The sequence below is a fragment of the Bos mutus genome, chromosome 9 (genome assembly GCF_027580195.1).
Source record: "Bos mutus isolate GX-2022 chromosome 9, NWIPB_WYAK_1.1, whole genome shotgun sequence".
Taxonomy (NCBI): Eukaryota; Metazoa; Chordata; class Mammalia; order Artiodactyla; family Bovidae; genus Bos; species Bos mutus.
In genome coordinates, this window is record NC_091625.1 from 87918105 (window position 1) to 87928602 (window position 10498).

Consider the following 10498-nt stretch of genomic DNA (forward strand, 5'->3'; position numbering starts at 1 on the left):
AGGGCCTTCCAGGCAGGCGAACAGCTGGCAGAAATGCAGGACTGAGCTCAACGTGTCCTGGAAACAGAAGACTCAATACGTGGTTCACTGAGAGAAAGAGAGGGTGCGCCAAATGATGTCACAGGTGGGCAGCGGCCTGTTCATCTCAGCCTGAGGGACTTTGTCCAGAGTGTCATTCATTCTGAGTGCAGTAGGACGCCATCGCAGTTTCAGCAGGGTTCAGGTCCGTAGGGTTTGAGCTGCAGATGGTAGTTATATTGGTCAAGATGGGGAAGATGAAGAAAAAACTTGCTTGTGAGTGGGGCAGTTAAGATGGGCAAAAAGTTCTTTTTTTAGATCTCTTAAATTTGAGATGCCTATCAAATGGTGTTGGAGAAGTTCAGTCGGCCACTGAATTTATGAGTCTGGTGTTCAAGAGAAAGGTCAGGACTAGAGTAATAAATTTGAAGTCATCAGCTTATGAATGGCATTTACAGCCATGACACAGGATGAGATCATTGAGGGCAAAAATATAGAATATAAAATGAGCTTCAAACTTTAGAATACCAGAGAAGGAGTCAGCAAAGGAGATCGAGAGGGAATGTCAAAGAAGGAGCAAAGCTAGAAGAAGACACTAAAGGAGCCAAGAAAAGATGGTGCATCAAGAGGAAGTGGTCACCACCAGGTGCCAGAGTGAGGCCAAGGAAGGTGGGCACTGACTCTTGGTTTGGGCAAAGGGGGAATCATTGGTCCTCTTGACACCAGTCATTTCAGTTGTGTGGTGGTGAGGGAGGCCAGATGGCAGTGGTCAAGGACAGAGTTGAGTAGAAACAGGACAGGCAGTTCTGAATTGGGGCAGTTTCTGGAGGAAAATATGGCTTCAAGGTTTTTTGTTTGTTTGTTTGGTTGGTTGGTTTTCTTAATGATGAGGCCCTCATGGGTCTGTGGTTGGGAAAATAGAGAGGGGGACCCTGATGACAACAGAGACAGAAAGGAAACTCTTGGAATTGAGTCTCGCTTTGCAACCTCTTTCAAGGATGTTTAAGAACAACTTTCTCCAAAGTAAGAATAAATTAAATATATGGAGGTGTCCTGGAGCATCAACTATTGCCTAAGAGCTAAGAGTGGGGAATGTCAGGGTTGGGACGGTGGGGTCAGAGAAGGAAGAGAAACTAGCATTTATTGGGAGAATCACTGTGTCAGGCAGACAAGGGAACTTTGTGGCAATTTTAAGTTTTGAGTATTACATTGCCTTTTATTTTGTTTTTGGTTTTGATTGTGGCAAAATACACATAACACAAAATTTGCCATTTTAGCTACTTTAGGTGTATAGTTTGGATGCAATACGTACTTCACAATGCTGTACAGATACCACAACTAAATAAAGTTTTTTCATTTTCATCACGCTAAACAAAAGCTCTGAACCAATTTTTTTCAAGGCAAAAGCACTAGCATAGCCAGCTCAATTCTTTTTTTTTTTTTTCTAAATATTTATTTTTGTTGATGTATTTGGCTGCCCCTGGTCTTAGTTGCGGCATGCAGTGTCTTCTAATTGCAGCGTTCAAGATCTCGTTTTTAGTTGCTGCATGCAGCATTTGAACTCTTAGTTGTGGCATATGTGATCTGGTTCCCTGACCAGGGATCAAACCCAGGCCTCCCACACTGGGAGCATGGAGCCTTAGCCACTGGGCCACCAGGTTAGTCCCAGCTTTGTACATTAAACAGTACTGCCCCATTACGCACTCCTCACGGTCCTTTCTCTACTTTTTACTATGAATGTGCCTCTTCTAGGTACCTCATATGGGCTTCCCTGGTGGCTCAGACAGTAAAGAGTCTGCCCACAGTGCAGGAGACCTGGGTTCGATCCCTGGGTTGGGAAGATCCCCTGGAGAAGGAAATGGGAACTCACTCCAGTACTCTTGCCTGGAAAATTCCTCAGACAGAGGAACCTGGCAGCCTAGCGGGCTGCAGTCCGTGGGGTCGCAATGGAATCATAGTCATCCTTTGGCATTTGGCTTATTTCGCTTAGTATGTTTCCAAGGTTCATCCACAACGTCACTTAGAATTTCATTCTCTTTGGATGGCGAGATGACACTCCATGTGTGCATCTCCCATGATTTGTTTATTCACATGTCTGTTGACAGACATTTAGATGGTTTCCACTTTTAGGCCCTCAGGAAGAGCCCTGCTATGAACACGGGTGTTCAAGTGTCTGCTTGAGTCCCTGCTTTCAGTTCTCTGGGGCCTAGATCTAGCAGCAGTCCCATTGATTTTTTGTTTAAGCCTTACAGTAACCCATAGAGAGATAGACTGGGGCTGATTTCCTTCCTTAGGACCCTCCGTGGAGAACTGTATGCTCCCAGCTCCTATGACAGTCCCCCAAACTGGACATTGGCCAGCGCTTCTGCTCTCAGTCAGGCTCAGCTTCCAGGTAAACTCTAGTCCTCAGCCCCCATCTCTTAAGCTCTATTTCTGCAGAAGAGAATCCATTCAACACATCCTGGTGGAGGACAGGGAGGCAGGCCATCTCTCTCCATCTTCCCACAGGGACCGCAGTGAGGGCTGCGGTGTAGACTTACTGCTCTGGGGTGGTTTAGTGTAAATGCTCAACGCGTATGCTTGTAAATGACCTTCTGTCTCATTCTTCAGACCCTTTTAAATTGGAAAGAGCATTCTCTCTTAAAATTGTGCTCCTTTCTTTCTTCTTCTTCTTTCTTTTTTTTTGCCACACAGTGTAACTTGCGGGATCTTAGTTCCGCAGTCAGGGTTTGAACCCAGGACCCAGCAGTGGAAGTGCCGAGTTCTGACCACTGGACCATCAGGGAATGCCCCTGGGTTCCTTCTTTAAAAAGCTAAAACCTGACTTTTCCAAGGAAAAACAAGTCCTCTGATAGCAAGCAAATCACAATACTATAGTCATTGGTATATTTTAGACATGTTAAAGCTTAACACTTTATGCACCAGAAGATAAATTATCATAGTATCATGATAATAGACTGAGTTGAGAAATTATTTGTAGAAAATAAGTAAAACAATAGAATTGCAACAATTTTTAATAGCTAGTATTTCCCGTCAGGGACTATACAGGAAACAGAATGGTCTCTCCTTAAAGATATGAAAGTATTTCGTGATCCAAAAATAGCTGGTCTCTGCGTTGTTTTAGCAAGTTTCCCTTAAAATAGAATTTCACTTTCCTTTTAAAATGTTATGATCTGCTTGATTCTACAGAGCTTAGTTCTGTCCAAACAAATCGTCCTGGAGTGAAGGGCAGCTTAGTGGCCCAAGGGGTGGGGATGGTGAGGGCAGTTTACGTTTTTTGTTAACGGTTCTGGCTCCCTTCTGGATTACAACACGCTAGTGAGGACCCTGGGGAAAATCCCAGTGTTGGAGGAGAGGAAGAGGGGTCAGGAGTTGCGACTTGAATCTCAGAGACCGGACACCCTAGCATAGCTTTCTCACACATCGGCAGGTGTGGTGCACTCTGATACACAATTCCTTTTTATTTGTTGTTAGGGGCTTGGTAGAGGGGCTTTCTCTGCTTTATTTTCTCTGTATTTATTTCAATCTTTTCTCATAAACTTCAGACTGATCCTAAATGTATCTTTCTTTCCTAAAACAGTTTTGATATGCTCTGTTTCTTTGATATACTCTGTTTGATATACACCTGTTTCTCATTTACAGGTGAGATATTTTCCCCATAGTTTTGTGGGGTTTTGTATGTTTTGGTTATTGTTTGTTTGGTAACTCTTGTTGGACTCTGTCTATGGCTTTTTCTGACTCTGATTTTTTTTTTTTTTTTTGCAGGTTTCCCAATGATCTTTCTAAAGTATTCTATTGAAGGTATATCTTTACTTTTTCTCCAATTCCTTTTAAATATTTTCATTTTAGCTTTCATGTTATATATATATACTTTGAGGTTGTAGTTTCTTGAAATTATTGTATAAGACTGCTGGATTGAACCCACATCTACTGTATCTCCTACATTGCAGGCAGATTCTTTATCCACTGAGCTATTCTTAAAAGCATAAAGACTAAGTCAGTCTTTAGATAATTATTGACTTTATACTTCCATTCCAACTGTCAGTCCTCTAGAAAAATCTGTGGTGAAGACTATAATTGTAAAATATTTGTTACACCCTTGTCTGGATCCATGCATTTACTTAGAAAGATCTTTTATTAATTCTATAAATATCTTCTTTGTTTTGGGGGGTGGACCCAAATTACATAAGAAAAAGGGTAGAAAAGATTCATTTTATACCATTTTGAAAATGTTTAAGTAGAAGAGCTTCTTGGATTTCCCTGGTGGTACAGTGGATAAGAATCTGCCTGCCACTGCAGGGGACATAGGTTCGATCCCTGGCCCGTGAAGATTCCACACGCCACGGAGTGACTAAGCCCGTGGGCCACAACTACTGAAGCCCGTGTGGGCCAAGAGCCCATGCTCTGCAACAAGAGAAGCCACTGCAGTGAGAAGCCCCACACCAGTGAGCCCCAGCGCACTGCACTAGAGAAAGCCTTCACAAAGAAATGAAGACCCAGCTCAGTGAAAAATAAAATAAATAAACAAACTTAACTTTTAAAAAAAGAAGAGCTTCTTAATATTATGTGGATAAATTTCTTATAATCCCCTAGAAATTAGAATCATGAGTGTTTACATTTTTACAGCCACAAGTTTATAGGTACGTAGACATAAGCAAAATGACCTCTTTTCTCTAGATGCTACTATCAAAAATTAGCTCAACACACCCCGAATATGTTCTTTCCTGCTGGAGTCAGGACTAAAGCAAGAATGGTCCCTGCCACTTATTATTCAATACTCTTGTAATCCTGGAAAATGAAATCAGAGCAAGGAAGCAAAGACACCTAAATATTAGGAAGTAAGAGTGATGAAGGACAGATAATAGGGACACAGACCCTGACGCCCAATTCTAAACCCTCAGAAGTTCCAAAATACAAAATTATTTAAAGACTCACTTGTTTGCAAACCTTGACCCACAATAATATGAGGTCATTCAGTCTTCATTTACTCCCATCAGTGTTAATATCACATGCAAATATATCACTGCAGTTAGTTACAAGGAACTTCCTGAGACCCCACTGGGGACTTTGATGCTCTGTGTTACCTTTCTAAAATGGAAAATATTCTGAGTTCTGAAACACAAATGACCCCCAAGACTTTGGGTAAGGGATTTTGTACCTGCAATATATTGAGCAGTGTTCAGGGACACCGAAAAGATAGAAACATTCATGTTGTCATTCAAGAGCTCCCAGTCAAAACTGAGATGGCAAGATACACACATAAGAAAGATTTAAAGCTTTCAAATTTGACTTGAAACAAATACATGGTCCTAGTCTGGCTCAGGGATTGGTTGAAGTGAAGAGATACACAAGACTGCCTGTGAATATTTGTTTATTATTTCAGTGCCCCGACGTTGTACCAGCCTGTGTTTATAAAGCCTTGGCCCCAAATATAGAAGAGCTGTGCGTAACAAGGAGGGGAAAGATGATTTTAAGCCGTATATTTTAGAGTCTTCCTGTCATAAACATCAGAAACTTTGCTTAAAGTCCAGGCTTGGGGGAACCTCCTGCTGGTCACTGAGCTCTCTCCTGCCTCTCTGAGCTGGCTTCCTTCTCCATTATTTCACTCCCAGGCAGGCTCTTTCTGCATGGTGGGAAAGATGGCCACTGGAGGTGTTCCATTTGTGATCCCTCCAGGCTGCAATCCCAAAAGAGAAGAGAGAGATGGTCATTCCTCCTGCATCCGTCTCAGTCCCTCGTAATGATCTAGCCTAATCATGTTGGCATTTCGACCCAGACACTTTTCTCCTGTCCTGGAGTAACCCTGAGCTGCTGACGTAGACACTCACAAAGCTGGATAGCGTCCAGCTGTAGCGAACCCTCAAGCTGGTATCACTTGCTGAAGATTAAAGAGAGGAGTGAATGAAACCCATCATGTGCTGGGCATTTAACATAAATCATCTTTGGAATTCTCACAACACTGAAAGGGAGGTATCACAGTTCCCATTTTAATAGATAGGCAAAATAAGCTTTTCCATAATCTTCCACCTCACAGGGACACTGACCAGCTTGAGTCACATCTTAGGCTTTGTAACTGACAGCCACACTATAGTCATGAGCCTGTCCAGTCTCCCTGGATGATCCCTCCCAGCCTCTGCAGCAGTGGACGCAGACGGCAGACCTGACTGCCTGGGAGGGGTGATGCTGCAGACCTGCCGTGGTGGCCATATGCCAGCCGGCCCACCTGCCCACCATGGTGCCCGGCCCCTGCCCAGAAGTGCTGAAGGGCTCAGCCCCTTTAGACCCCCAGTACTGTCCCTCCACAACTCCTGTCTTTCTATCTGGAGCTTGTATCCTACCCAAAGCCAGGGGAGGTATGTCTGTACACCACACTCCAAAATGGTTTTTTTTTTTTAATAAAGGAAAGAAACATTAAAAAAAAAAAAAACTACATTACACGATAGTATAGGCTTAAGCAATTACAAAAGCAAGGGATGCACGCTGCTTGAAACCACTGAAGAAAAGCACTGAAGAAGAATACAGAGCCAAGACAATGGCTGCTGTTCCATTCATGGCAAATACATTTCCTCCCATTAAAAATGCAAAAAAAAAAAAAAAAAAAAAAGCAAGGAGTGCTGGGGCAGATTAATGCTTTAAAAAGGAATAGATGTGTGCAGTCACCCTAGAGTCTTCCTCCTAAACAGGACTCCTTTGCTTTGCTGAGGAGGATAGGCAGACAGGAAGGGGGCCTGAACTGGAGCAGAGGTCACAGCAGGACAACAGAGGAGGAAGGGTGTCAAGGAGCCTGGTCACTCTCTGGTCACAGGTGTTGATGTCTGTGTATCTAAAACAGGGACAGTATTCACCGGTGGATGTCAGAGAGGAAGCTTAGGATGCAAGCTCAGGAAGGAGCTTTAAAAGTGAGTGCCTCATGCTAAGTTAACAGATGCTTAAGACGTTTAAGATGGGCTGCCCTGGTGGCTCAGACAGTAAAGAATCTGCCTGCAATGCAGAAGACCTGGGCTCTATCCCTGGGCAGGAAAGATCCCCTGGAGAAGGGAATGGCAACCCACTCCAGTATTCTTGCCTGAAGAATTCCTCGGACAGAGGGACCTGGCAGGCTACAGCCCATAGGGTTGCAAAGAGTCAGACCCCACTGAACAGCTAACACACACAGATGTTTAAAGGAAAGAAGAGAAGAGCCTTGCTAAAAAGAATGAAACAGACTATTATAGGTAGAAGGTGCAACATTTCTTTGGATGAAGTATTTTGCTCCTGCGGAGTCTAGGTTGGAACATCCTTCCCATCAGTAGTTGCTTGCTTTTTCCTTCTAAACATGAGAAATGTCTGGGTCCCTTCTGAACTGAGGTAAGTGTGTGACGACAGGCTTACGCTTGATGGCTATGTGTTAGTCATTCAGTCATGTCCTACTATTTGTGACCCCATGGACTGTAGCCCACCAGGCTCCTCTGTCCATGGGATTCTCCAGGCAAGAATACTGGAGTGGGTAGTCATTCTGTTCTCCAAGGGATCTTCCCCACCCAAGGATCCATCTCCACATTCCAGGCAGATTCTTTACCATCTGAGCCACCAGGGAAGCCCTTAAAGGCTATGGTCCTGCCCTAAAATACAGGAAAGATGTGCTTGAAAAGGGGGAAAATATAATTTATAATTCTTATGTATTAGACTCTTACAGTTGCAAACCTCAGAAACTGGACTTAATATGAGGAAAAAAAAAAAAAACTGGACTTAATATAAGCAAAAAATTGACCTATTGGCTCATTTAGAGAAATATTTAAAAGAAGCAGACTATAGGCATTTTCTAATCAGGAGCTGATCCTTTAGCAAATATGATATTTTGGGACCAAGTATCCTATATCCAAGTTGGAATAACCTTCTAAATAACTTTCTGAAAGTCGCCCAAGGACTGATTTGTCAGTGTTCCAGAAGAGGGAGGTACAAAGGCAAAGGAGCTGTGCCTGGAACTTCTCTGAATAATTAAGTTACAGTTGCTATTTGCAAGTCACTGCAGAGAAAATCTTCCAAAAGATGCTATTTATTCAGTCATGTGTGCAAACCTAGATACTTCTTATATTAACATTGTAATTGTATTTTGAATCTTCCTTTGTTGTGCTCTTCAAGGACAAAGATTGAGTCTTAAGTGCAGAAGTCAGAGGAAGAAAAGGCACTTTTCTCCTGGCAGGGAGTAATCTTGAGCTGCTGACTTAGACGTACACAAAGCTGGATAGCCTCCAGCTGTAACCAACCCCCAAGCCATTATCACTTACTGAAGATTAAAGGGGGGAGTGAATGAATCCCATAATGTGCTGGGTATTTTACATAAATCATCTTTAGAATTCTCGAAACACTGAAGGGAAGGTGTCACAATTCCTATTTTAATAAATAAGCAAAATAAGACTCAGAGACCTTTACTCGCTTTTCCATGAACTTCCAGCTCACAGGAAGTAAACCCAGGATTCTAAAACTGAACTGATTTCAAAGCCTGGGCAAGACTGTAGACTTGACTTCTTGCTGGGTGATGTCTTTGAGTAATAATTAAGCTGTATAACACCTAGCTTTTTGTTTCCTGTTAACAAATCCTTCTTTCCTTACCATATATCAGTGAATGATTATCATGATATACTATAAAAAGCTCAATCCTAGGAGCCAGAGATGCAAAGAATTAAATACAACTTTAGCCCATGGAGAGCTCACAAACTATCTGAGGAAATAGAACCCAAATATGAAGCAATAAACAACAAACTAGGGGTGGGACTGGGCTGAACAACTAGTGAGCCAAAGAGACTTAGAGGGCATGACCGAGACTGAAATTGCCCCTCAGTGTCCATTTCCCCTTCCTTGGTAAGACAGCTCTGCCCCCTACTAGCTGGGACTACAGCCATCCAGTATGTAGACTACATTTCCCAGTCTCTCTTGCAGCTTAGTGTGACTAAATTCTGTCCAATGGGACGAAAGCAGAAATGACAAGTGCAACTTCTGCCAGGGATTCTTAAAGGGAAAAACAACCTCCTCTCCTCTTCCCTGCCTGCAGGCGCTTCAGCAGGCACCTGGCATCATGAAGCAGGTTTGGGAGGAAGTCACTGGTGGCACAGCTACAAGGGCGGAGAAGCAGAGGTCTGGCTCCCACGGTGCTGCCTCTACTCCAGACGGCCAGCCTTCACTCTTTCACGCGAAAGAGAAGCAAACTCCTGTTTCATTTATGCCACGGTTATTTGGGGCTATTGTCATTGTAGGCAAATTTAATTCTAACTGCTAAAAGAGCACAGTGGGCAGCCACAGTCACCAACACCCCCCAAATCCTACTATGTAACCTTTAGCAAGTCACTTCCTTTTCCAGGGGGCCTGGGAGAATCCAAAGAGAATAACCAATGAGAGAGCAGGATAAAGCACTTGGGGGTTTTTAGAGGGTCTGTTGTGATACAGTATGGCTGGGTGGGGAGGCATGAGGCTGCAGTCAATAGGGTTGCAAAGAGTTGGACACAACTGAAGTGACTTAGCATGCACACACACCACTAATCACCTCACTATTTTCCGGAGTCTTTTTTAATTTTAGCTGCACCTCGCAAAATGTGGGATCTTCGGATGAATGGAACCTGCGCCCCTTGCAGTGGAAGGCTTGAGTCTTAGTCCAGGAATTAGTCCAGTTTAGTTTGTAAGTCTTGACTCTTTTAGCTACAAGTTAAAAAAACTCAATTCAACCCTGCTTTAAAAAAAAAAAAAAAAGTGGGCAGGGTGAGCTCTCCTGGTTGGTTCATGTAATTAAAGAGGCAAGAAATAAGCTCAAGGAAGGCTGGATCAAGATGAGATGATGTCATTAGGATGTGGTCTCAGCCCTGCTTCCCTGAGCTCACTGCATTGTCATAAAGCTGCTGCTGCTGCTGCTAAGTCGATTCAATCATAAGGCAAGTGGTGGCCTCTGGCAGCAATGATATCTCAGCCTAGCCACTTCACAGCCCAGGTGGAAAACATCTCCTTCCTTAGGGCTGCAGAGAAGCCCTCAACCTACCTGCCTCCCTGTGACTCCGCTTCTGCCAACCTGCATGTCCCCATCTCTGGACTGGGTGGGGCATCCCCCCAAACTGCATGGATTGAGAGTTTGAGAAGGGTGGTTGTTTTTGTTTTGTTTTGTTTTGTTTTACCATGTCATTCGGCATATGGAATTTTAGTTCCCTGACCAGGGTCCAAACTCGTGCCCCCTGCATTGAAGCACACAGTCTTAACCACCCAATTCCCAGGGAAATCCCAAGAAGGGTAATTGTTTAAAGAAAAAGTGAGGTGCAACTCTCAGTAGTAGATAAATGGATGCTGGGGAGAAACGTTCACATTTTAGGGCAGAGAAGAGAAATAGCAAAGATGTGAAGTCTGAAATGAGTAAGACAGGATGGATGGAATAGAAAAGTCCTGTAGGCGGGAAATGTGTTTCAGGGGACTCTGTTCATTTTCACTGTATTAGTTTGCTGTACTGTGTTGTGCTTAGTCA

At 43.5% G+C, this 10498-nt stretch overlaps 1 long non-coding RNA gene across 1 annotated transcript; it reads left to right on the plus strand.

The window, feature by feature from the left end:
- The first annotated feature begins 513 nt into the window (after window positions 1–513).
- Window positions 514–4548, plus strand: LOC138989236 (uncharacterized). Its single transcript, XR_011465481.1, has 3 exons — window positions 514–687; window positions 3784–3819; window positions 4318–4548. It is a non-coding gene; the product is annotated as an uncharacterized lncRNA (long non-coding RNA).
- The last annotated feature ends 5950 nt before the right edge of the window (window positions 4549–10498 follow it).